General features: G+C 47.2%; 1 long non-coding RNA gene across 2 annotated transcripts in view; it reads right to left on the reverse strand.

Moving 5' to 3' along the window:
• LOC107318389 overlaps positions 1-6,756 on the reverse strand; it is a 32,508-nt gene extending 25,752 nt beyond the window's left edge. Inside the window, exon 1 of one of the 2 annotated variants that reach the window (XR_004308433.1) lies at positions 6,628-6,756. This is a non-coding gene — a long non-coding RNA (uncharacterized LOC107318389). Of the gene's footprint in view, positions 1-3,328 lie in introns of both variants that reach the window. The other variant, XR_004308432.1, reaches the window with a different exon arrangement.
• Between the last annotated feature and the right edge of the window lie 17,733 nt (positions 6,757-24,489).

The raw sequence follows: 24,489 nt of genomic DNA on the forward strand, positions 1-24,489 counted from the left end.
CAATCACTGTTTCAGGCTGTGACTTAGCATTTCCACTACAAGTAGTATCGGCAAAAAAGGTCCATTGGTGCTGGCAAGGCCTTGTCTGCAGCACGTCCCCTCTTGCAATGTGCTCAGCAAGTCGGATGCTGCCACATGCTACTGTGCACTGCTGCCACCACCTGCAGAGCCCAGGCCCCACTCTGCAGCTCCTTGCTGATACTGGGACAGTGGTTACCAACATGCTGACTGTTGGCTGGCAACTAAGCCATCGCACCAAGCTTTCAGAAATGTTAGGATGGATTCTGGCATGGTGCCTGCAAAGAGTGTTTGACATGAAAAAGAAATTAACTGAGGAAAACTAAGCTGAAAGAACAATTGGTATAACCCCTCATTGCAAAGAACTGAGAGAACCGTGGAATTATCAGGGCTGGAAAGGGTCTCCAAGATCAGCGAGTCCAGCCACCGAGCTGCCCCTCTGCATCCCACTACCAAACCACATCCCTCAGCTCCGCGTCCACGCACCCAAACACAGCCAGGGATGGGGCTGCCCCAGGGAACCCCTCCCAGCGCCTGACAGCCCTTCCATGAAGCAGTTCTTCTGCCGGCTCCTCCAGCACCATTGGGCAGATCCTGTCTGACCCACGGATCATGAAAGTTCAAAGATTAAGTAGGTTGCTCAGTTTCCCTTAGGACTGCGGGGGCTTAATCTCACCACCTGCTGTGAGCTGATACAGTTTCCAGGTCTGTGTAATAGAAAAACTACTCTCTGAATATTTTCCTTTTGAACATTTTTCTATATTAAGCTTCCACAGGCTGCAACATATTTGCCCACTCACGTTATTTAGTTTAGAAGTTTTGAAATAGAACAAAATTTGCATAGATGCTTCCTCAGCGGCGCTTTGAAGTGCTGTGTCTGGGATCACTGGTGAAATCCCTGGAAGTCTGCACACTGCCAACACAAATAGCAGCTATATTTAAGGACAGAGGATTATCCATTCCTTGACAGGGCCATGCCACATACCAGACTCTGCTGTCAGTTCCTGGCAGCCATTCTGTTTGAAGCTTAGACCAGAACAAATAATACAGACGGACTTTTCTCCTGGAGAACAAAGCTTCAAAAGGACCTTCAAAAGGACCTGTAATGACTGGCACATGACCACTGCCTTGGATATACCCCAGGAACAGCAAAGGCCAGCTTCAAGAGTTCTCTTTTCAAGGGAAAACCTGTGATGGCATTTTGTCATCCTATGTGAGCATCCCCCCGGGCAGCTGTGTGCAATGTGAAGCCAGGAGGATCCTGTGCTCCCACCTGCAATTCCCTGGAGATTAATGCTTCTGTAATAATGCTCAGCTGCTCTGGGTCAGCAGAACTTTGGTGGGATCCATTTTTGAAGTCAGAAGACCTGTGCTGTGGCTCCACTCACATACATTAAATATCACCTTCATATAAATCTTTCCTTTCTGTGGCAGTTTCTCCAATGGCTGTGGTGCAGAGCACACAGAGGGTGAGTGTACGACTTGTATGTACATCATAAAATCTTTTACAGTGCACAACAAAACCGACTCTGATGTATGGAAGCTTTTGCATTGACCTCAAAAGGGTACAGCACATATGTAAGGCTGAGGCAAACACACCTCATTTAATTATGTGCGTGTTGTGATGGTTAAGATCCAGAACAAGACCTGTAAGTGCCAAGATACTGCCATTACAGCTGCAAAATTGCAGCAAGGAAGAAGCAAGCAATCGCTCTGCCTCCATCTTAGAGAAGCATGCTGATGTCCTGCTGTGAAGCCTATGGCAACGTGCAGACCCTCTCAGGCTTTCAGTGCCAGAGCTGTGTGTGCTCTCCTGCCTGCAGTGCTCGCTGCAATGTGTGAGATTGCCACAGCTCTATTTTTAGCTCAGTGCTCTGCATGACACCTTCCCCTCCTGCCTCCCTGCTCTCAGTGCAGGCACAGAACGTGCCCGTGCTCCTGCAGTGCTCCCTGAGGTGCACCCAGTCCACGTGCATTTCAGAAGAGCTCAGACATTCACTGCTTGGTGACGCGCTGCTTTGTGCCTGTCCAGACAGGGATGGAGGAACTCAGCCAAGATGGCTGGAAAACACTGTCAGCTGAGAAGCCTTCACTGGGTGTTCGGAGATACCAAGTGCAGGTCGGGGGGGAAAAGCATTGGCACAGTGACAGACATAACCGTTCTGAAGTAATACTTATAATATTACTTCTTTGCTTTAAAATTCACACCCTGCCAGGAACAGAAGTGTTCTTTGATATGACACCACGGACATCGGGTCACCCCGCCAATTTGATCCACGTTTGGGGCTGTAATCAGAGGACTCCGACTGCATTCTGGAACAGTCCACGTGCATTAGGAGAGACTGGGTACTTCTCTACTTGAAGCCCACACTTTGTGGCTGCCCTCAGCGTTCCCCAGCACCTCTCTCAGCTGGAGATGCCCCCTGCCCTGCCCAGCACCCCGGGGTCAGTGGCGCTTTGTGCCATGTTGGCAGGCTGTGGGCTGCCATCCCAGCTCTGCTGGGTCTGTCCATCTCTGTGCCTCCCTCCACAAGTGGCTGTCGGTCAAGACAGCACTTTGAGATGAAATGAGGCTTTGTTTAAAGCTGGGTGCAAAATACAGATCACTCTGATCAACTCTGTTTTAAAATACCTCTATAGTGAAGCTCCCGTTGGATGTAGATTTATGCAGTAAGGTAAAAGCACTTTGAGCAGTGTCACAAATAACTGCTGCTCAAAATGTTATCAAAATAACACTTCATTTAGTATCCTATACATGAAGAGATCTGGCAAAGCCCTCAAGGAAATTGAGGTGTAACCAGCACAGAGAACTGTGCCGTACAAAGCTCAGACTTGGGGCTCGAAATGTCTCTTCCCAAACAGCTGTGACTGCAGCTCCCAGCACAAAATTCCCAACAACTGAAGAGCAGTGTTTCAGAAGGGGGCTGAGTCTGAGCATCACAACACACAGCTCAGCAGCCACATCCAGGGCTGTGACAGCCCCGCTGGTCTCATCTCCCTTCCTGTCTCTTTGTGTATGTGAATTAACCTCCCACGGAGCTCCTTTCGTACCAACAAGGCACGCAACCTCTTTCCAAAGGCAAAGTGGAAATCCCTGCAAGTATTTCTGGTGCTGCTTCCAGCCAGAAATAACAGTAATCTGATCCACGAGCAAATTCCATTTCTGTTATTGAATTCCTTTGTATAAATATATTTGCTTTGAAAAGGTTTGCAGCAGTTGGGCATAGGCTGAATTTACTTATAAGGTGTGAATGAAGAAAGCTTTGCAAAGTTCTGCATCATGGACAGAAGTGTCTGTGGCCTCTCTTACCACATCTGTGCTCTGGTCCAAAGGTTAATGATGCTGCATTCCCTTGTTTCTTCAAAGAGGCCCTTAGAGGGGGTCCCAAGTTTGCAGTTGACAGTCATGGCACAGAAATTAAGTGGCAGTGCTGCAGGAGGGAAGGGCCCTCCATCTTCCAGCTGTAAGGGATCTGACTATGAACTGTAAGGAGAGATCTGCCCATAAATATCAATACCAGGCATGCTTAATCTTGCTTGATTATATCTGTACACCGCAGCGTGATGGTTCCTCTTCTGCACAGCTCCATAGGAGGTCACAGCCATTTGTCAAAGCAAATCATTCCCTGACAGTTTGGGAGACATCAGTTTGCCATCTGCAATCTATTCCTTGGTTTCTGGCAGATATTTTCAGTGCTTGTTTTCAAAAGCTGTTTCAGATTTCTGAGGGCTTCTTCATAACCTCCACCAGCAAAGCCTCACACAGTTTAATTGTTAGCAGCTGTGCCAGAGAAGAATTTCTGCTGTTCCTGGTGTTGCTGCACCAGGGATGGAGCAGCCATGCGATGCCCCAGGATGTGGGAGCACATGGTGGCTTTGGAGAGGGTGGTGATGGGAGCTCTGATCTATGATTACATGTGGTGATGCTGCGATTTTGCAGAGGGATTTGCAGCATATTCAAAAGACACTTCTTAAAATTTACATGAAGCTCAGGATTACCAAATAATTACCAACACACACGTGCAGAGCTAATTAGCGTAACAACTGCACGTAGCCTGCTCAGGTAGCACATCACTGTTCATAGGAAAATCCAATGCTAGGAAAGCATTTGTCGATCTGAGAACCTGCAGAGCTGTGCTCAGGCTCCAAAGAGCAGAGGGCCCATCCCGGCCATGGCAGACCAGGGAGCACTGAAGTCTTCAGCTTTGGTGTCAGCAGATGGAACTGGGAGCTGTGGAGATGTGTCACTAAGAAGGATGGGTAGCACTAGGGACAGAACTGTTCCCTGCTGTGCCAGGCTGAACTCCAGTCTGAGTCATCTGCTCCCAGGACTTCAGATGAGCTCTCACAGTTCAGCAGTGTGAACACAATCTTCCTGACATCAGCACAGAATGATCATCACTTGAGTCCTCGTGGGAATCTAAGAATCTAGAACCTTCTGATGCTCCCTGTAAGCATAGAGCAATGATGTTTTACAGTCAGATAATCACTTGCAATGGAAGCCAGTGCTTTTTGTTTGATACAGTCACATTACAAACCCTGTATTTTTCTGATTTTTTTTTTCCTATCACTGAACTCCTTTGCTCTTTTAGGAGCAATCCAAACTGGCCAGCAGTGGCTATATATAACATGTCTCAGGCCAGCACAATTGGCATGTGAACAGCAGCCCTTGGTTTGCCACTTGCAACAGTAAAGGTCAATGGAAAATACTCAGCTTTGGGTCTGCATTACCACTATTAAAAGCATAATCCAAAGGGCAGAGTGGAATGTTAGTTCAAAGTACGGAAGGAAAAACTTCCTCGCACAGTTCACACCCAGACGTATCCCCACACATCCTTGCAGCCCTTGGCCATGTAGAAGAGAGATCTGGTTTTGGGTAGGGCTCAGTTCTGACATAACTGCCTATCATATTTGCACAAGGAATTCTTCCCTGACTGTATAAAATGCATCAATTTCAGATATAACACCACAGCAAACAAAGCAGAGCCACAGCACGGTGCGCATTCTGGACTTCACTGCTGCATCTCTAGAGCAAGCGCTGCCTGCTGTCCTCCCCAGATGCCTCTGCAGCCTTTGCACTGAGTCCTGTCCTACCAGGGACAGGGCCCAGAAGTCACGGTCAGTTCCTGCTCCTGATTCCATACGTGCATGGAAAAATCACTTTGTTCCAGTGCCACTTTTCTCCATCCTTTGTTTGCCTCCTGTTTAATGACAGCGGTCAGTGACAGCTGAGTGCGGACTGTCCCCCAGCTGCGCACCCGCGCAGTGCCCCGGGTAGGGGGCGGCTTTGGAGAGAAGATTCCAAGCAGCGAAGTAAGAAGAGGGGCGAGAAGAGGCGGCGGCACCGGGCGGCTTTTCACTGCGGGGGGAGAAAAGCAAAAGCCGCCGCAGCTTCCTTTGCATTCTCTCTGCGCAGCAGTAGATGGAGCCCTCAGCCAGCAGCTCCGGCAGCTCCGGCAGCTCCTGCAGCGCTGCCCCTCCCGGCTCCGGAGCGCGGGGCGCTGCCGTGGGTGCGGGGCTGGGAGCGGGCGGCGTGTGCCCGCCTGGCACCTGGCACCGGGACTCCTCCGGGCTCCGAAATGCCGAATTGCGAGGCGTTCCACGCACCGCCGCACCGCCCCGCTCCTTTGTACATCGCCACCAGCACCTCGTGGAATTCAGCGCCGTCCGGAAAACGAGATGGAAAGCTGTTTTATTTCTCTTGCACAGTACGGAACGAGAAATCCTCTTGCCCCGGTTGTAGTTTATATAGAAGCTGCATCGACACTGGAGCCTCCGTTATCCAGATGATTTTGCAGAAACAAATGGCCGTGGGCTGTGCAGCCCCTTTGTCACTGGAGATCTACCACCTTCAATGGATTGATAACAGCAGAGGAGAGGGATGAGGACAAACGCTGGCACTTACTGCATTGCTGCAGAGTACAAGAAATGGCAGATGCACGCGTGGACTTTTCCTCTTGCCCCCAGCCTCCATGTGCTGTGGCAGGTGTCTGTGATGTGGCTCTGCATGGACACAGAAGCCTTTCCTCGAGCTGTGCACTGCGGGACCAGAACTGCAGGTTGCAGGCACCTCGGGAAATGTCAGCCGGAGCCTGGGCAGCAACAGCTGATGTACCAGGTTTTGCTGACCACCCACATCTAATATCAGGTCCTTGGAAACAAACCGCTCCTGTGGAGCAAAGCAGGCGATAGCAGAGGAAGCACATTCCTCACAAACTCAAACAGGTGATCTCCAAAAAACAAGCAGATCCACGCCAAGTAACAAAGATCATTCATTCTCAGTAGCTGGGGAACAGGAATACAGACAATGTCCCGCTCTGAAACACAAACAGGTGGAGGAGCACTGTCCACCTGCAGCTGCCAGAATAGCACCAGGATCACACAGCAGGGCAGCACCAGGATCACACAGCAGGGCAGCACCAGGATCACACAGCAGGGCGGCACCAGGATCACACAGCAGGGCGGCACCAGGATCACACAGCAGGGCGGCACCAGGATCACACAGCAGGGCAGCACCAGGATCACACAGCAGGGCGGCACCAGGCAGTGCTGGGCTCCAGGGCCCACCAGCTTTCAGCTGAAGCACGCTGCAGGATCAGAAGCACTCACGGGCATTCAGAGGAGCTGGCACGAAGCTTTCCACATCCGCTGGGTGGAGCAGAGCAGGAAACCCATTATCACATTTTCCTTCTTGGGAAGGGGAGGAGCAGCACAAGGAGATTTTTCAAAGCACTGAAAAATCAAAGAGGATTTTCCCCACGTAAGAAAAAATAATACAGGAACACTTGTTACTTGAGAGCTAGATTATATTGTAACTCAATTTTGTATATATTTTGACAGTCATGTTATTCATCAACCCTACAATCACTCTGAGACAGTGTGCTGCTTAAAATCATGCATGAGCAGAAGAAGGCAAGGTGTATATATAGCTCACAAAAGGATTTCATTGCCTGCCCCCAACCGCTGCAGAGCGCTGACATCTTTTCTCAATGGTCTTCTCTCAGAGGGACCCTTAAGGCACCAGAATCTCCACTCGCTATTACCCCAGCTGAGAGCTGATGTACTGTCACACCAGTCCAACCTCTGTAACTGAGAACAACATTCGGCTGCTGTTTTGGAGTGTTTGTCCGTTCTCTTGATAAAGCACTGTGCACACGCTGCTTCCTTCCACTGCACATCCAAGTAGAGGCCTGGCTTCCAACAACAGTAATCACACGGTACCAGCTGCCAGGAAGGCCATCTTCAAAGGCAGCGTATAATTCTCTGGAATCATACACTGCTACATAAGCAACGTATAAAAATATATTTGGTTGTTTTTAGATTCTTTGATGATTTGATGTTGGGCAAGTATGAAAACTGAGAATATTATAGAGTTACATGAGATGCTGGAAATGATATTTACCAGGAAGGTAATTCAATATACCTCTATTGTGACATTCAATAATTAAAGAGAGGCCCCCAGCAGTGAATTGGTGGGTGATTAACGCATGGCAGCACCATCCTCAGCCGCCAGAGAAGCAGCAGTGCCTGCAGAGGGGCACTGGCCGCTGTGTGCCACGTCCCCAGCTGGGCAATAAAGCACAGTCAGGGAGAGCTTTTGGCAGAAGTGATTTTTCATTTATCTGAATAGAAATTAACAGAAGGATGGAGACTGGATGGCCATTTCTAGACACAGGCTGTGTCCATATTTTCTTGCTGGTAGTAGCCTTAGGTTGACTCTCTGGACATTATCCCGCATCTCTAATTCTGCATATGTACAATGGTCTGTTCAGATAGAATCTGTGATTCAGCTCCAGCAGAAAAAAAATAAAGCAATTTGAAGTTTGGTCTAAAATGAACAGAAGCCAACAAGTGACAAATTAAATACTTTAGAGAAGAGAAAATTAAATGGTCCTGCAGACACGAGTGTTGGCACATGGAAAACTGCCACTGAGCTAATAATAGATGTGTGTACTGCAGCAGAAAGGGTGGTCCCACCATCCCAGAGCACAACATACATCTGGGCACTGGGAAAACAGCCACAGGGTGGTGTCTGTCTGTTGCTTGTTACCTTCCTATCATCTGTTCATCTGCTGCAACCCCTGGCTGAGGGCACACAGGTGGTAACACTGCACTGCAATGGCACCGGCCCTAGTTCTGCCCATCAGTTCCCAATTTAGCAGATGAGTTTCCTGAAGCCACAGAAGCACAGGAGAGTCTTCCACTGGCACATTGCCTGCTGCAGTGCAAGTGCTCTACATAATTCCCCCAAGCCCAGCCAACAGAACGCAGAAATGTGAGCGTATGACAGCAGCCATTGCCTCGCATTACTTCAGGTAGCTGTAAAAGCACAGAACTACCTGTGGACTGGGTCTTCCTTACTCATACCAGCCCAACCCCTCCATCATCTCCTTGTGTGCAGTAGAATCATGCTGCTGAAAAGCAGGAGAAGAACCAGAGTCACTACATGGAAGATAGAAAAATATATAGAAAAATTACAAATCAGAGAAAGAAAGTGATTTACAGACAGGTGATTCTGAAACTCATCAATTGTAATGAATAAGAGAATACTCATGAAAATAAAGGGAGAATACAAATGAACAGTGTGGTGGAACTGCAGGCAGACACCAGACAGGTAACTCAGCTCCAGTTATTCCCAAAAACACTCCAAGCAGAGAAGAGACCAAAGTACACGATGCACTCCAGCAGCCAGCAGTAAGGCTGGGTATACATTGGACTGCAGTAGGAGGAGGAGCACACTCATGTGAAACACACCTCGCCCTACACACGCTCTCCTGGAGATGACAGATGAGGTTGATTCACAGCACTCCTCCCAAAGAGTGTCCCTACGCCCTGTAATACAGAAAGCCAACAAGAGATAATGGGCACTAAAGAGCAGAAGCGAGATAAAGCACTACAGAGAAGAGAGAGATAAGGTGCCAAAGAGGAGATATGCATGAGGAACACAGAGGAACAAGCTCTAAAATGAAGCAAGGGCAGACTCTGCCAGTTTTAGCACTGAATCACTACTTCTCTTCATAGAATGCACAGCCCATGAGCTGGGAGACTTCAGGAGGTAGCAAACCACAGGGCAATTTTGGTTGCAACACTGCTGAGTAAGCTGGATAATGAGATGAGTGGAGATGGGACAACTCCATTGATGTTTAGAAGAACCCATTGGTCCGGAAAAGGAAAGCTCCTGCACACACAAACTGCTTTTCAGTCAAGCCTGATGCTGTTGTCGTTATGATATACACAAAGGGTTTTTGCTGTAGGTATATGCTCTGAAAAACATGGGCCTCTGCCTGAGGCTGTAGCAAGAAAAAGTAACCTTAAAAAGAGCCTGTAAGTTCTGTTAATGTTTTGGTGCTTCCAAGTCAGATCAGAAATCAAAAGGCTGCCTGAGAGTTCTGCATCTTTGAGATGCTTCCAGCAAGTAGCTGCTGTCCTCTACACGCATAAGTCCTCCATTGGCAGAATTCAGCTGGCAGTTTTCCCCTTACAGACACCACCAGGCACTGCATTGTCCATCAGTAGAACATCACATCAGGTTGGGTCCCGTGAACTTCACAGAGCTGGCAGCTGAAGCAGATGAGCTTGCTGATAACCTTCCATGCGTCCCTGAGCTTGCCAGAGCAGGGAGTCTGACCACAGCAGCGCTGGCTGCTGGGAACATGATGGCATGGATTTCTCCAGCACCAGCCAGGCTTTTCCAAGTCTGACGAGGAAGGGATGGTTCTCTGGCATTGCACAATGTACGGCTACAGCAGCCACACTTGTCACCATCCAGAACATTCCAGAAGCCTGCTGTTTTCTTGACACAGGGTGCCAGGCACAGCCACATGAAGGTGCCAGGCACAGCCACATGAAGGTGCCAGGCACAGCCACATGAAGGTGCCCTGGCCTCCCCTGGCTGCCACTCACACGGCTACTCAGACCTGCACTTCCCTCTCCCTTTGCTTACTTTATGTCCTTCTCCACTACTGAGCCCTTTGATCCTTTTGTGCTCTCCTGCCCTTTGGCTTGAAAGGGGCACGATATGGGCCCAGCATGAGGAACCTGAGACAGGCAGAGGAGTGCAGAAGGTTCCACGTGCTGCACCCCTGGGAAGGTGACACTTCTCCATGCAGAGCAACAGCACTGACACCACACAGAGCACAGTCCTTCAGTTAAAATAGCAGCAACACTGACAGAATTCACAGGTCCTAAAAAAGAAAGGTGATGCAGAATTGTCTTGTTCACCTTTTCCATGCTGGGAACCAGCACAAATGCTGTCTGCTTCAATCTTTCTCTGCAATACGTGATACTCTGCCTCAAGATCACACAAATAAAAAACCAAAAACCAATAAAACCCACAGTACTCTGTTTGTTTTCTACAGAAAGAGCTCAAAACTCAACAAAATCCAGCCTCTCTGTATTGTTCTTCACAAGCTCCAAAGTGTTCAGCTGCTCAGGATATATCACGTTACAGCCCAGGGATGTACCCATCCTCTAAGTAAGGAAGGCCATCATCCCTCAGCCAGCTGCTGCAGAACATGTGCTCTATGCTGCATCTCAGGGCCAGCAGAGCTCCCAGCCAGCCCTGGTTCTCTCATGTTCACATACAGCCCAGATCACGGACAACCCTGGCAAGGACTGAAAAATATTTTTTCAGAGCTTTGAGAAAAATAGGGTTTTTGTTTGTCCTCCCTTCTCTCTTTCTTCAAAATGACCCATGTCCTGTAAGAATGAGCAAAGGACACTATTTGCAATCTCTGTGTGAGAAGCAGCCTCAAAAAATCTTACGGTGTTATAGACATTCCAAATAAAAACTGATAATTTCACAGTGATAGTCAGCAACAACTTCAGGAAGTCTTACCAGAAGTCACAAACTAATCCTAAAGGTGTTGGTCTGATTTGGAATTTGGCAGTTCCACGTCTTGCAGCAGAAAGCTGAAAACAACCGAAGGACACAGCAACAAAACATGCACAGGAATAAGATCCAGTGGGAAAAAAAAGTCTGACTTACTAAAAACAAGACAGGATACAACATTGGCCTTGTCCTAGAGAGGGATTTCTTTGGCTCTCCCTGGTTTCTGAGGGCAAAAAGTATGTTTTTCTTCCTTTCTAAGGGGCTGGATTGAGGCTGTGCTGCTGCTGGTGAGAGCAGGTGGGGCTGATGGCTGCGGGATCTCCACACTGGGATCTCCTCTCCCTGCTACTGCATGGCTGGAGGGTGGCTTCAGTGCTGCAGGGAACTGAAACACTCAGTGCCCTCCTGGGCCCACGATGTGCAGCTGTTCTGGGCACAAGCTCAATGGTGCAGAGGAGTCAGCAGCAAATGCTCTTCCCCTCTCTCCACGATCAGCTCAGCAAAGAACAAGATAACTTTCTTTTTACATTACTTTTGGTTCATTTGGCTGCATTTAGAACAGACAAATAGGCAGACTTTAAAATGAACAAATTGTTCGCGTTTCTTATTAAAGTTGGCTCAACAAGACCACATCAGTGACTGAAAAGCCAGTGTTGAAGGTCTCACAGACCCATGCTGGGCTGAAGTGCAGCAGCTTTCCTGCTGGCTGCATGCGAGGGGAAAACAGCATCCACAGTAACAAGCTCTTAGGCCCTGACAGCACAAACTGCAGTTTCCTGTAACAGATGCTCTGGAATCAAGAATCAACACGCTTCCTGTCCTGCTCCACAAGTGTTAAAGCAAATGCAGTGAGTCTAAGGTTGTCACTAACCATAAATGCACCTAATCAACCAAAAAACAAGGAGCTGAGCCTGCAGGACAAGCTGCTATCAGAAGTCCCAGGCCCAGAGACAGAAGAAAACTCAGAGAACCACTTCTAGAATGTTTTATGTTGTAGGAGACCATGTAATCAGTGCACCAGTTAGATGAGTACAGAATCAGCACTAGAAGCTGAATCATTTCCAGGACAGGAGAGATTTATCCTATAGTGCTCCCTATTAAAGTCTTACGCGGTGTGCTACCTTCTCAATAAACCCAAGAAATGAAATGACTCTGGCGCAAATGAACAGATGATAAAGATGATCCAATAAAAAGATTTGGGAGATAAAAACCTCTTTGTATCTTAATTGCAGGAGCCGGACCAAGGACGAGGTTGGACCCTGCTCTGCACAGGATGCACTTTCCAGCACTGCAGCACCCACTGCTCTGAGGCTTTCTTACCTGGTACATCACACTCTTCAGGGCTCCCTCACAGCAGGCAAAAGCCAGCAAAGAGCATACAAGCCAGAAGCCACAAAGCCTGAAGCTAATGAAGACATGAGAATATAAAGCAAGGCTGAAGCTTAAAGTGTGGGTTTTAAGAGCTAAGCAGTTGTGTCCACTACTGTGATCTGTCATTACCCTGCTGTCCAGCAGAGCTTAAAACAGGTTGAACAACAGGGTAAACAACTGTAAAAATCCCAGGTTGCTGCCAGCAGACACTCGGGAGGCCGCAGCATCACACGGTTTCGCTTCACTTCCAGTGACTGCGTTATTTGCAGAAGTCCTCCATTATAATTCAGGAACATACTGAACCAAGTGCTGATGCAGCCAGAGAAAAACTCCTTGCTGCAGAAGAATCCACACACCACATGCAACGTTGCATCTGCCCAGCTCCAGTGCTGCAGGTAGAGCATGCATGGAGCGCCCTTTGCTGCAAGAACACAGGCAATGGTCCCTTTATTTCACCTCCTCGCTCCACAGGACAAAATCGAGGCACGAGATCATGGTCTACAACCTTCCCAGATTCTCCGAATTCACCCCATGTTGGGCAGGTAGCTCTCATGCTTCAGCTACTGCCGTCACAGGCTTTGTTAGAGCTGGAGGCTGCGGCTTTGTGAGGAGCCACGGGAGTTCAGGACGTTCTGTTCAGAACGCCAAAGGCGCTGAATAACCACTTACATTTGCATGTGCCTAAACATAGCCTAAACATACTGCAAATAGCAGGAATAGGGTTAGCACTGAGAAGCACGGCTAAAAGCAGCAAACACCCATTAATAACTTGGTACTTTTCCAGAAAGGCGAGAACACAGACTATCAGAAAGAATAACTGTAAAGTGGTAATTTTGTACACACAGTGGAGGAAACAACAAACAAAAAGCCCAAAATCACAAAGGGTAAAGGCTCGAGATGTTTGCCACAAGCTTCAAAGCCCACTTTTAACCAGTCAGTACTCTTTAGGAGACTACCCCAAGATAAGATCATCTGTTAAATACTTTCTGGAGTTGTGACTATTTGCTAGACATGCACAATCTCTTTGCTGCCTGAGTTCAAATGCTTTTCTCTGCTGCAGCAGAGGCAGCTCACAAAGAGGCAGCCAGCTTACAGCAGAGCTGCTGCATTATGAATCACACCATGTGCAGCAGAAGGCAGCCTGCAGTGCTCGGGGTGGGCTACGGAGCCAGCAGACCCGGGCTGCTCCTCCTGGTGCTGCCCACGGTTCGACAGACGATCGTCAGAGCCGCTCTCATCACATACATCCGTTTCTCAGCTTCCGTATGCTGAGCATCAGCAGTACTGCAGAACACCCCAGGGGTTGCTCACCTCAGGAAGCCAAGAAAGGGAAGAATGTGACCATCTGAAAAGGAAAGGAAATAATTTGGTGCATCGTGAGGCATTTACATTTCTGATTTCAGAGGCAGTTCAGACTGCACTTGAGAACACAGACTCTGACCCATATAACGACAGAGAAGGGAAACGTTAGAATCGTAACAGCACTCCTTGCATTCATTTCATGCCCCCCGTGTGTGGTGAGGCAGGCTGTAGTTACTGCAGACTGAGGCTCATGAAGCGTCTGGATGCTGTGAACAGCAGCCTGACCAGATTCACCCTCAGAGCATCCCTATGCGAGGGAAGTAGGGCACTGAGTGCGGTTCATTGCAGAGATGGCTGCAGAAGAATCTTCCTGTAGTTAAAGATAGTCCGTGTCACTGGATCCGGTGATGCATGCAGTGATTTTAGAGAAGCCCCGCCCGGTAACAGCGCAGGATGCACCTACCGGCGGCACCGAGGAATTCCCACTCGGAGCCGATTCGGGCAGCTCAGCAGAGCAGAAGGCAGCGCTCTGCGTCACCCGGGAGCTCCCGGCAGCCTCCAGCTGCAGCACACAGCGTGTCATGCAGCACGGCTCCCAGTCACACAGCGATCAGCTGCGCTGTGCATGTGCAGCAGCCTCCAGAGCACAGCTACAGGTGTACTCTGAAACCTGGAAGGTCCTTAGTTTGATTAAGCCCTTGGCAGGAAGCCACAGCAGAGTTGGAGCAGAGGGACCCACAACGGCCACAGCTGCTCCATCAGCACTGAACAACCGCAGTGCTCCTCACTCCCACGTTCCGCCCAGCAGCACATCACGACAGGCTCCTGGGCTGCACACAACCCAATACAGCTCCGAATGACCATTAGCTCCACATTGTGGCAGGATTTCTTCCTGCTGCAACAGAAGGCTCCGCCGTGCACAGTTGACACCAGAACACCCACCTGGCAATGTCAGAACACACCACAAGACCGTATCCGCTGTAGATCCCAGTAAGGAGCGTTCAGCCTTCTCTGCAGGACCCAACATGTGCCCTGCAGGCACCACCCAGCCACTCACTGGGGCCAGGGCTCAGCCAGAAGAGCAGAGAAGGCAGGGGAAGGGACGGTCAGAAGATGAACTGGTAGATAAAAAGCAGAATCAGAACACGAGAGAATGTGGGGAAAGGAAGGGAACAAACATGTAATCCCTCTAGAACTAGGGGCTGCACCAAACAATCTACTGGATGGTTTGTGGAGGAAGCAGAACATTCGTCAGCCCGCTGTCATCACATACACATCTGTGCCAAAGCCCTTTTCCAAAATACTGGCAGCCATGACAGCAGAAAACACAAGCACTGCCCCATTACCACACGTGTTTCTTGAAGCCCAAACAAATTCTCAGTCACATCCTGCAGCCCTGACTCACAGGCCCACCTCCACATGCCCTCATCCCGTGGCTCACAGGGTGAGTGAGCAGTCTCTCCTTGCTGCTCACTGCAGTCTCACACATCAGCTGTCCTCACTGCCTCACTTCCAGGTTGACTACAACTTCATGGAGCTTGACTACCTTATCCCAACCCCATTCAGCTTCGCTACTGCTCCCATTTACAGAAGCTTCCTTGATAAGCATGTATTTCATTTAATCCAAGCCAATGGTAACCTCAGTCTGTTGTGAGAGGCATGAGTTCTGTCTTCTAGGTGGATCTAATGGATTTCAGCCTCTCCAACTACAGTCAGAAGAGGGAAATTTTCCTAGGAAAAATCCATTGCCACTGAGACAGATCTTTTATTCTCCTTCCTCTGAAATCTGTAAATATATATAGATAGATAGATATAGATATATATAGATATATATATTTCTCATTCTTCAGCAGCAGTTCTTGACATCTTATTTGCCAGACATCAGATGAAAAGGCTTTTTATGTAGAACTCGATACAGAGACTGAAATGACTTGCAGAGCATTCCACTAAAAGGAAAACGTCCCACAGACCATCAGTTGTGTCCATTACTCTTGCTGAAGAACAAAACAGCAGATTTTACTGCTATGATCTCAAGATCCAACAGTATTAGGTATTTTATCATTAACATGCAGTGGGCAAGTATGAAAAATAAGTAAATCTGTTGAAGCTGAAGAAGAAAACCTTTTTGCTGTGGGGTTGGTCAAACACCAGGACGGGTTACCCAGGGACACCAAGTAGTCTCCATGCTCAGGAGATATTCAACAGTGACCTGTATAAACTGCTCTCATTGCCCTACTTTGAAGAATTAACCAGGCAATCTACAGAGGTCCTTTCCAACCTGAGCTATCCTTCCTTTAAATGTGAGTAATGAGAAGAATGTGATTTGTTTAGTCTAGAAAGAGAAAGCTGGAGGTAGGCATAATGGATCCCTTTGAAGCAGACAGATCTCTATGTATACTTACCAAGGCAGATGAAGCAGTAACAGATAGGTTTGGGGAAAGAATAGCACATATTTATGTTCCATAGGTAGGAGTATTTAAGTGCTGGAATAGCCCATGGAATCTTAGCAGCAAGCTTAAAGAGGAAACCATGTGAACAGCCGTTAGGAATGGCTTAGGTGTTTATCAATTTTGCTTCAGAGAATCTGAATATTCTACTGCCTGGATCAGCGCTTTCCAAGCAGAAAATAGTTGTCTTCAGCATTTATGCCTTCAGTGAGTCCTTGCTCAGGTGCAGTCACCACCACAGCGAGGAGGATGCAGCAGGCAGGAAGAAGGATCTTTGGACAGAGGTTCTCAAAGAAGGAAGGTGCACAAAGACAGATGGAGAGCTGCAGGAGCCAGAGGGCATAATCATTGTGTCTTATCATCATCACACCAGAAACCAAGATGACAGCACTCCTTAGAATGACAGGAAAGAAAAGCCTCCATCAAATTGGGTAACGGGGGAGAAGAAAGCCTCAAAGTTTATTCCTGCCAGCAAACTAGCTCCTCCATCCTTGTAGCACACACAAAGTACAGCAGTCCTAGACAGGAGGAAATGTCAACATTTTTTCTGTGATCCCATGAGAACACACTTCATTCTGTAGGAAGGCTTTGTAATTGCAAAGAAAGCTCAATGGAAGAGATAGGGAAGAAAAGAAATCTGACATCAAGACTCCAACAAATTTAACTTGTTAGTATAAATGCACATATGTACATTTAAGCAGAAATCAAATATTCTAAAATTATCCCCAGTGCAGCCTAAGAACAGCAGATTGTTGCCAGCTTCACTCCAGCTGATTTTTGCATTTTGCAAATTATGAATTCCTTCAAACTCTGGAATACAATAGCAGGAACAAGGAAAAGCAAACAAACTGAGAACAGCTTAATTACCTGGAAGTCAAGCCTGCAAACAGCCCACCTGACACCCAGCACTGACACACCGCTCACAGGATCCACCACTGCTCACTTGGATGCTTTCCTGGAATGTTCATTTATTTTAGCCTACATTTATATTAATAAATGGATATTCAGTACATGAATCGGTGTTTCTGAAAACACCTTTTTTTGTTGTTGTTGCTGCTGTAAAACAATTGAGAAATTTAAATTAGCATCTCCTCGTGAGTATCTTACAAATATTCAGCCTCACCTTGTTCTTTAGAAGGCACCTGACAAGCAACATTAGCCGGCATTGCTATGTGGGCTGTCACCTCTTATTCTGTAAGAGATACTGGGAAGCTCCGTGCACAGTGCAGGGTACAGTAGCGCAGCAGTCGCTAGGGGAAGAAACTAATTTAGCATGCAAGCTTGTGTCTGTCTAGTTGGTTGCAGATCTGTTTGTGAAAGGCTTTCAAAGAACACCAGATATACCTGTGGCTACAAATAGAAAGATAGCCTTTATAGGAGGTAGTTCTTAGGGGGCTGGGAATGAGACACAGTCCTGGCACCTGCTTAGAAACGACAAAGCCCCGATGATGATTATTGCATGGGGAAACAGATCATCTCAGCCCAGTTCTCAGTCAGAAAGCAAACAGATGGCGCACAAACATCTTCTCCCACACCTGCCTGCGTTTGTCTCCTACCTCCTGCTTTTCATTTGCCCAGCGTCTCATATGAGTCCAGCCTCTAGCTAGAGAAGATTGTCACTACTCAGTCTTGCTGAGTAGTGTTTGACTACAGGTTGAACATTAGAGCAAATAGACAACTAAAAGCTCATGGAAAATCTGGGGAGGTTTTAAGCACAACCTAAGTGGCAAGAAAGAGACTGAGATGGGTGAATAGCGTCCGTGCAGGCATACAGAGCTCACACTCCCAATGGAGCTGCAGCTCCCTCTGGGTCAGTGCAGCACACTGGGAGCTTCCCAGCAGCAGCAAGCTTGAGAAAGAAAGTACTGCAGCAACAAGGCAGTGCAGTAAAAGCTAACTAGCCTAAAAGAAAGAAGCAGCTAGAGCTGCTGTGTCACAGGTGCAAGATAAGGCTCCTCTTGTTGTGAATACCTGAAATATGCTTTCTACTTATGCCAAGGTTCTGGGCAACAGAACATAAGAAGCTGCAAAGAGAGGATATGATTTCCCTTTATACTACAACTTCCCTCCTGGTATAACTTCCTGTAAGAAGCAACAAAAATGTCACCACTGTCTTTGTTGTGGCTGCTGCTTTCATGCCATCATAACTATGGAATACACAGATTTATACATAACACTACAAAGATTTTCCAACCAGACCAGCTTGTTTGCAAATAACAGATTAGATTTCTTTGCCAATGTAAGACACTGCCATGGTTTCATAATCTTTTCCTTCCCTGGGGTGTGGATCCCTTCACCCCTTTGTCACAGATCCAGACCAAACTGTGACAGATGTTTTACCTTCACCTACCAGACCAGGAAAATGGGTTTGAAACTACTTGGAGACTGAAAACATACAGGTGAAGCTAACTAAAACCAACTTAGCTTTTTCCATTTAAAAGAAGATAAATTCTTTCCACTAATGTGGCTAACAATTAGGAGCCTGTCTTCACGTGCAAAGAACCTCACCAGGATCATCTTAATGAATTAAAAGTTGCATAGTTGTGCAAACCAACATGTGCTTGAAAACCAGCTTCAGAGATTGAATAGTAATACAACCGAAGGAAATTCTCATCATGTTTCACTTCATGTTACAGGCCAAGCTGCACGCTTACCTTTACCAGCCTCAGAGAGTCACTGCAGATACACAGCTGCACCTGGGGCCATGTTTCACTGCCTCCCAGCAAAACAGCACCAGCAAAGCAGAGGAGCACCCACTGTGCTTGGAGGTGGACAATCTGCACTTATGTCTTTATGTACACAGAATGGTGAAGCAGCTGTGTGTGGTTTGCTGTGATGAGTATGTCCCTTGCAGTAACAACCCAAGCTGTCACTAAGGTATGGGTTCAAGTGAATTCAAAGCAAAACTAAACATCAGTCACTGCTCTGCACTTCATTTTTGTGACAAGAAGTCCCTCTCTGAATGCAAAATAACATCAGCCCAGATTCACAAACAGGTTTTGTACACCAGCAGATCAAGGTTGTTTAGCTGCGCAGCCCTGAATTTGTTCTATTTTCAGTGTATTTCTAATCTAGTTACGTTATTCTTAAAGCAAAGAAGTAGAAGTGCACTATTTTATATGTTATGCATATACTGTGGATTCCCCTTGTATTCTCCACTGTCTCCCTCTGCATGTGCTTACAGTCACAGCATTTAGAACAACTCTACGTACTGTCAGAGCTGCTCACTGTGACTGTCTCCAGCAGTTGGACAGTGATGAACTGCAACTGCTCCACCTGAGCAGTCTGTCTCAAAGTAAAATCTTTGGAAAGCTTCTGCAAAAATATAGCAGCTATTTAAAAAATAATAAAAATAAAGTATGGAAATGGGTAATAATGCAGCACTTCATACACAAACACAGTAACAACTGCAGCTCAAGAAGGCAGTGGGAAAGGAGATGGCAGAGTACAGACAAACAAAACAGAGAAGGTAAATATTGTGCCATATGCCTTGCAGTAGCCATGCAAACTGCTCCCCAAGGAGTCACGCCAAAACAAGGTTAAATATTTTGCTGACACTAATATTTTCACTTCTCTTTTCATAATTTGATTTGTTATAAATCTGTCTGCACAGCGTAAGGTAGAATCCCTCACTTTTCCAATATTGCTTACCATAATAATGCTAACTCTGCCAATCACCCTGGCTATGCGTTATTTTTATACCCAATAACATGACGTGACAGCAGTTCAGCAGAACAGATCTGACTAAGAGACAGAAAGAAATTGTTCCGCTTCCCAAACATGTGAGAACAAGACTGTGCTCCACAGCCTAAGGAGGCTGATTTTAAAGCCGTAGGATGAAAATGACTCAGCCTGCATTAAAATTAGAGGTATGACAGGATTAAAACTGCCGGATAAGTAACAAATGTATTTTAACTTGACTTAAAGTAATCTTGTTGTTAATGTATGTTAAGGAAATGCTGGAGATCCAGCAACTTTAGAAACCCATGAAATAATCAGACCTACAGAGAGTTCTCTAAGCAATACAAGCTCTGCACCGTCACTGTTGGAGGAAGGCCAGCCCTGGAGCATGGGGCTCTACAGAGCAGCCATTGCCACAGCTTTGCTCTTTGTGACAGACCAGCAGCCCCAGCACCACGGGCACAGGGATATGAGCCTCAGACACCGGACAGTGCAGAGGGGAATGGACATAGCAAGGAAGTAACCATCCCAGTTATCCTACACAGCACAACTCACCACCTCACTTCCACTAGCAGCAGCTGCCCGGCAGCAACAACTACCTCCAAAATCCTCCCCAGCTGCCTCCATCCAGCTCCTGCTGCACTCTCGTCCAGAGGGATCTCTACAGCCCTGCTATGTCAGCTTCTGCTCTCCCTCAATTGGAAACAACAGCTCAGCCCCAGGAGTACTGCAGGGAGGGAAGCACTCTGGCAGCAACCTGGAGCGCATGGTACAACTGCTCACAGACAAAAGCTGCTCTCTAATCAAACACTGACACAGCTGTAAGCCATTTAGCTCAAAATAACCCTGGGAAGCTTTTCTGGATCTTTTATCTTTGTGCTCAGAGACAGAAACAGCATTTCTGGAGACTTTAATAATAAAGAGCTTCTAAGAAAATAAAAATAAATGTGTGTTAAAAATCTATTCAACATTTTGGATGCTGGGTAAAAAATGTGTAAATTAGAAGAGCATAATGGGCTAAGAGAGCATCATGAGAGATCCCCTCCTTGTGGATATACTGCTTACAGCCAGAGCAGCACTCCCCATCTCAGCATTTCCCATTGGCTGTTATAAATTCAGCTTTGCATCAGCTGACCTCAGGTGTGTGCAGCATTCATTAGTGACCTACGGGCAGGCACTGCTCTTAGTGGGGTTTCCCTGCTTTCTTTCTCAATTAGCGCCTAGACAATCAATAGGAATAAAAAGGAAGAACGTCATCTCCAGAGCAAATCTTTGGACAGTGTTTTTCAGCCTTTCTGCAGTGTTTGTATATATACACGCTCTAAAAAGAAAGGTGAAAACAGCTGCCACTAAAGGATTCTGCATCTTCCAACACAGGCTGCTGGTTACATTTGTGTATAGTGATTTGCATACAGAACTATTGCAATGTTTTCTCCTGCTAAGAGGACAGACTGGGCCACACCACGGTGAATTAACATTCCACTCACACTGCCAGTGCTGGCTGTCTCACTGGGTCCCTTGTACCAGCACAGAGGCACTGAGCTCTGCACTGCAGAGTGAATGGCAACATGGCACTGTGCTCCAAAGAGTTCTTGTGCACAGGTGGTTTTACCAACACAGGCCAGGTGTGATTTCCCAGCACAGCGCTGCACCTCGGCCTCTCAGAAGGAGGCTGTATTGGAGGCTGTATTGGAGGCTGTGTTCTGTCAGACTGCTCCTCTGTGAGCTCCTGCTTGATAGCGGCCTTTCCTGTGACGCAGGGCAGTAGCTGATGCCTCACAGACTGACAGCAGCTGAAAATGAGCAGTTGATGAGCTCCTGCTCCACGTGGTCATGCCACCCTCCTGCACCCAGCGCAGCACCCTGCAGCCAGCAGTGTCAGGCAGCCAGCAGGGCAGGCACCGCTGCCTCAAGGAAAGCCTCAGGGAGGAGCAGACGTCAGCTCAGTTACTCGGTCTGAACTATTCACATGTGCTTAATGCAGAGGGCAAACCCCATAGGTCCTATTCATCCTGTCAGTCGCTGCTTTCACCAGACCTTGCAAGGACTGCAAGCGAGCACTGATCACACGCTTCTCATAGCAAAGCATTCTAAGAAAGAGGGTGAATAGGCTGAAAAACCAGCCCCTAGGAAGCAGGCTGCTAGTACAGCCAGCGGGGGATGAATCATGCCTGTTTCAGAAGCAGTATCATTAGCCTGGAGCTAAAAAAAGCAAAACAGGGAGTAAAGTAAGGCACTTGTGTGGAAGAATGTTTTCTTATGGGTGTTTGCTTTGTTTTACTCTGTTTTAATGATTAACAGCTATCAGCTTCATGTAGCAGAACCTGTGACAGTACAGACAGCAAGTTTTTGCTCTCAGAATGTGGGGCAGTTTTCACCAAACAAGAATGGAGGTGTGATCTCTTTAATTCCTGGCATAGCTGGGCACGGCTTATCACCAGCTCATGAAAAAATGGAAGTACATAATGAAGACAGACAGTTTTCTTCTTAGGTAATGAGATACAACTCTCACCACAGGACGGGGATGGTTGGCAAGATGCAGTGTCAGTGCAGAGGAGCTCAGTACTGCCAGCTGAATAGATCTGTCATATTTCTTCCTGTAAATGTTATGTCTACTACTGCTACAAATAGCACTGCTGAGTAATAAAACTTCAAAAAATGTGAAAAAAAAGATTTCGTTATTTCCATGTGTGTTTGCTGTGAGAATCTGACAGCATTTGGTTTTGTCAAAGTCGTATTTCAGGCTCAGTGCCAACATTTCTTGGACCTTTACACCTGCACTCATCATTAACAGCAGCAACTCACACAGGATGCAGAAGGCGGCCTTGCTAAGCATCTTTCAACTAGAAAGAAATAGAAATAAGATCATTTTCATAAGAATACATGCTTTAAAGCATTGAAACGTGCTCTTTAATGTCTGCTGGTTAAGATCTGGGCCTGCAGAAACTAAAAGATCTCCATGTTGCCAGAGCTTTCCTTTCATAAACACTTACACTGGGTTCTTTAGGATCCTAAATGACTCTATTTTGAACTACACAAGGAGCAAACAACTCTCACACACCAATAACCTTCCAGCTGAGTCCAACACCGTTCTCATCTGCACATAACTAATGTGTGTGTTACTCAGGAAAGAGTAACAGCAGTGCTGCAGTCTCATGCCACTGATTTCATTACTGTACAGAAATACTCTGCTGTAAATTAACCAGTACATAATGATTTGTCATAAATAATTACAACTAAAAGTGCAACTGGCAGAATGAACGAGGCAAGAACACGATGTAATCCTGTATTCTTCTTATCCTACCCGATAATGTCCTCATTTAACTCAAACACTAAAACTGAGTCCACTTAAACGTGGGAAAGAATTCATAAGTACCGTATAATAATTTGAAAAGCACTTCTGACACACAACAAGTTAAAACGTGATCTGAAGTACCGATAATCTGAACACAGATTAGACTGCAATCCCTACTCCACACAGACCTCAGCCATCTTCCATCGGCCTCAGAGGTGAAGTTAAGCAGAACACCATGAGAGGGGGTGAGGCAGCAGCAGGAAGGGACAGCAGGGCCCACACACCTGCTAAGGGACGGCAGAGGTGGGCTGCCCCACCATCCCAGTCAAGAGAACAGGAGCCACACATCTCTTAGCAGCAGACTGCTCCGCAGCAGATCCTGCTTTGCACTGCAGGCAGGACTGAGGGTTGAGCGTGGGATAAAAACTTGAGAAAAATAAGTTCTGCACTGGCATGTAAATGTAGGGCAGCTCAGCTTCTGAGGCCTGGAGATGTGCGGAAACAGAGAGGTGAACAGGACTTGAGTAATGCTATTGTATCTTTTGCATGGATTTTTAAAGCGGACCAAAGATGCTTTCAAGCAACTTCTAGGACACTGCTTGTTCCATTGCTTCCATCAGTAGAAAGTGTCAGATTATCTTTAACAGGCTTCTTACATTTTTATTCATTAATTTCCATGCAATAGCAAGTTCTCTTTTCTAGATAGAGATAGGGCAGAACCTGCTGCTTCATTCTCTCTGGGCATCCTCCGTATCCTGCTCCATTACTGCTTCCAGCTCCCTGACAGGTCTTCCCTGAAGTACCACAAAGCTTCCACATACTCAGATTTGTTTGTGGGTTGTTTTCATTTGTTTGTCTATCTTTCTATTATTTATTTAAAAATAAATAAATAAATAAAAAGTTTATCTTCTCAACACTGTTGATGTGTTTAGAGGCAGCCCTGACCTTCATCTGAACAGAGCAATCCCTGCTGAGGAGCTGGGGCAGATCCTGCTCCACTTCCTTGCATACAGAAACACTGCACTGCCCATCTCCCACACCCCAGTGGAATCACAAGGGATGGATCTCTCCAGGCTACTTCTGGAGACAGTAATTCATGGGGAGGGGGCTCTGACCCATTTCTGTGCTGTCCATCTCAGAAGCACCTCGCTGCTGCCACAAGCATCAGTGGCCACAGGGGACACAGGCAGGGAGCAGCAGGAGTCCTAGAAAAACTTTGGATACACACGGAGCACCATCTTCTGCTGCTGTACAGGAACAGATGGGAACTATAAGGAATGGGAATACTCTCCTTTACTGTGTTAGGCAAATTTCCACGCTGGAATGGGGCATGAACAGCAAATGAGAAGGGCCTGGGGGAAAAGATCACTTGTACCTGCCCTCTGACAGTGGGAAAAGGATCATCTTCCCATCTGTTGCTGCCTACACACATCACAGCCTTGCTTGGAGTCTGAGTGCAGGGCCTGCCAGCCTGCTCTGCTGCACAGAAACCCCATAGAGAACCCAGGGTGTTCTGAAGGGAAGCCTTCAGGCACTGCGCAGTG

Source organism: Coturnix japonica, chromosome 9, assembly GCF_001577835.2.
Source record: "Coturnix japonica isolate 7356 chromosome 9, Coturnix japonica 2.1, whole genome shotgun sequence".
NCBI classification, from domain to species: Eukaryota; Metazoa; Chordata; class Aves; order Galliformes; family Phasianidae; genus Coturnix; species Coturnix japonica.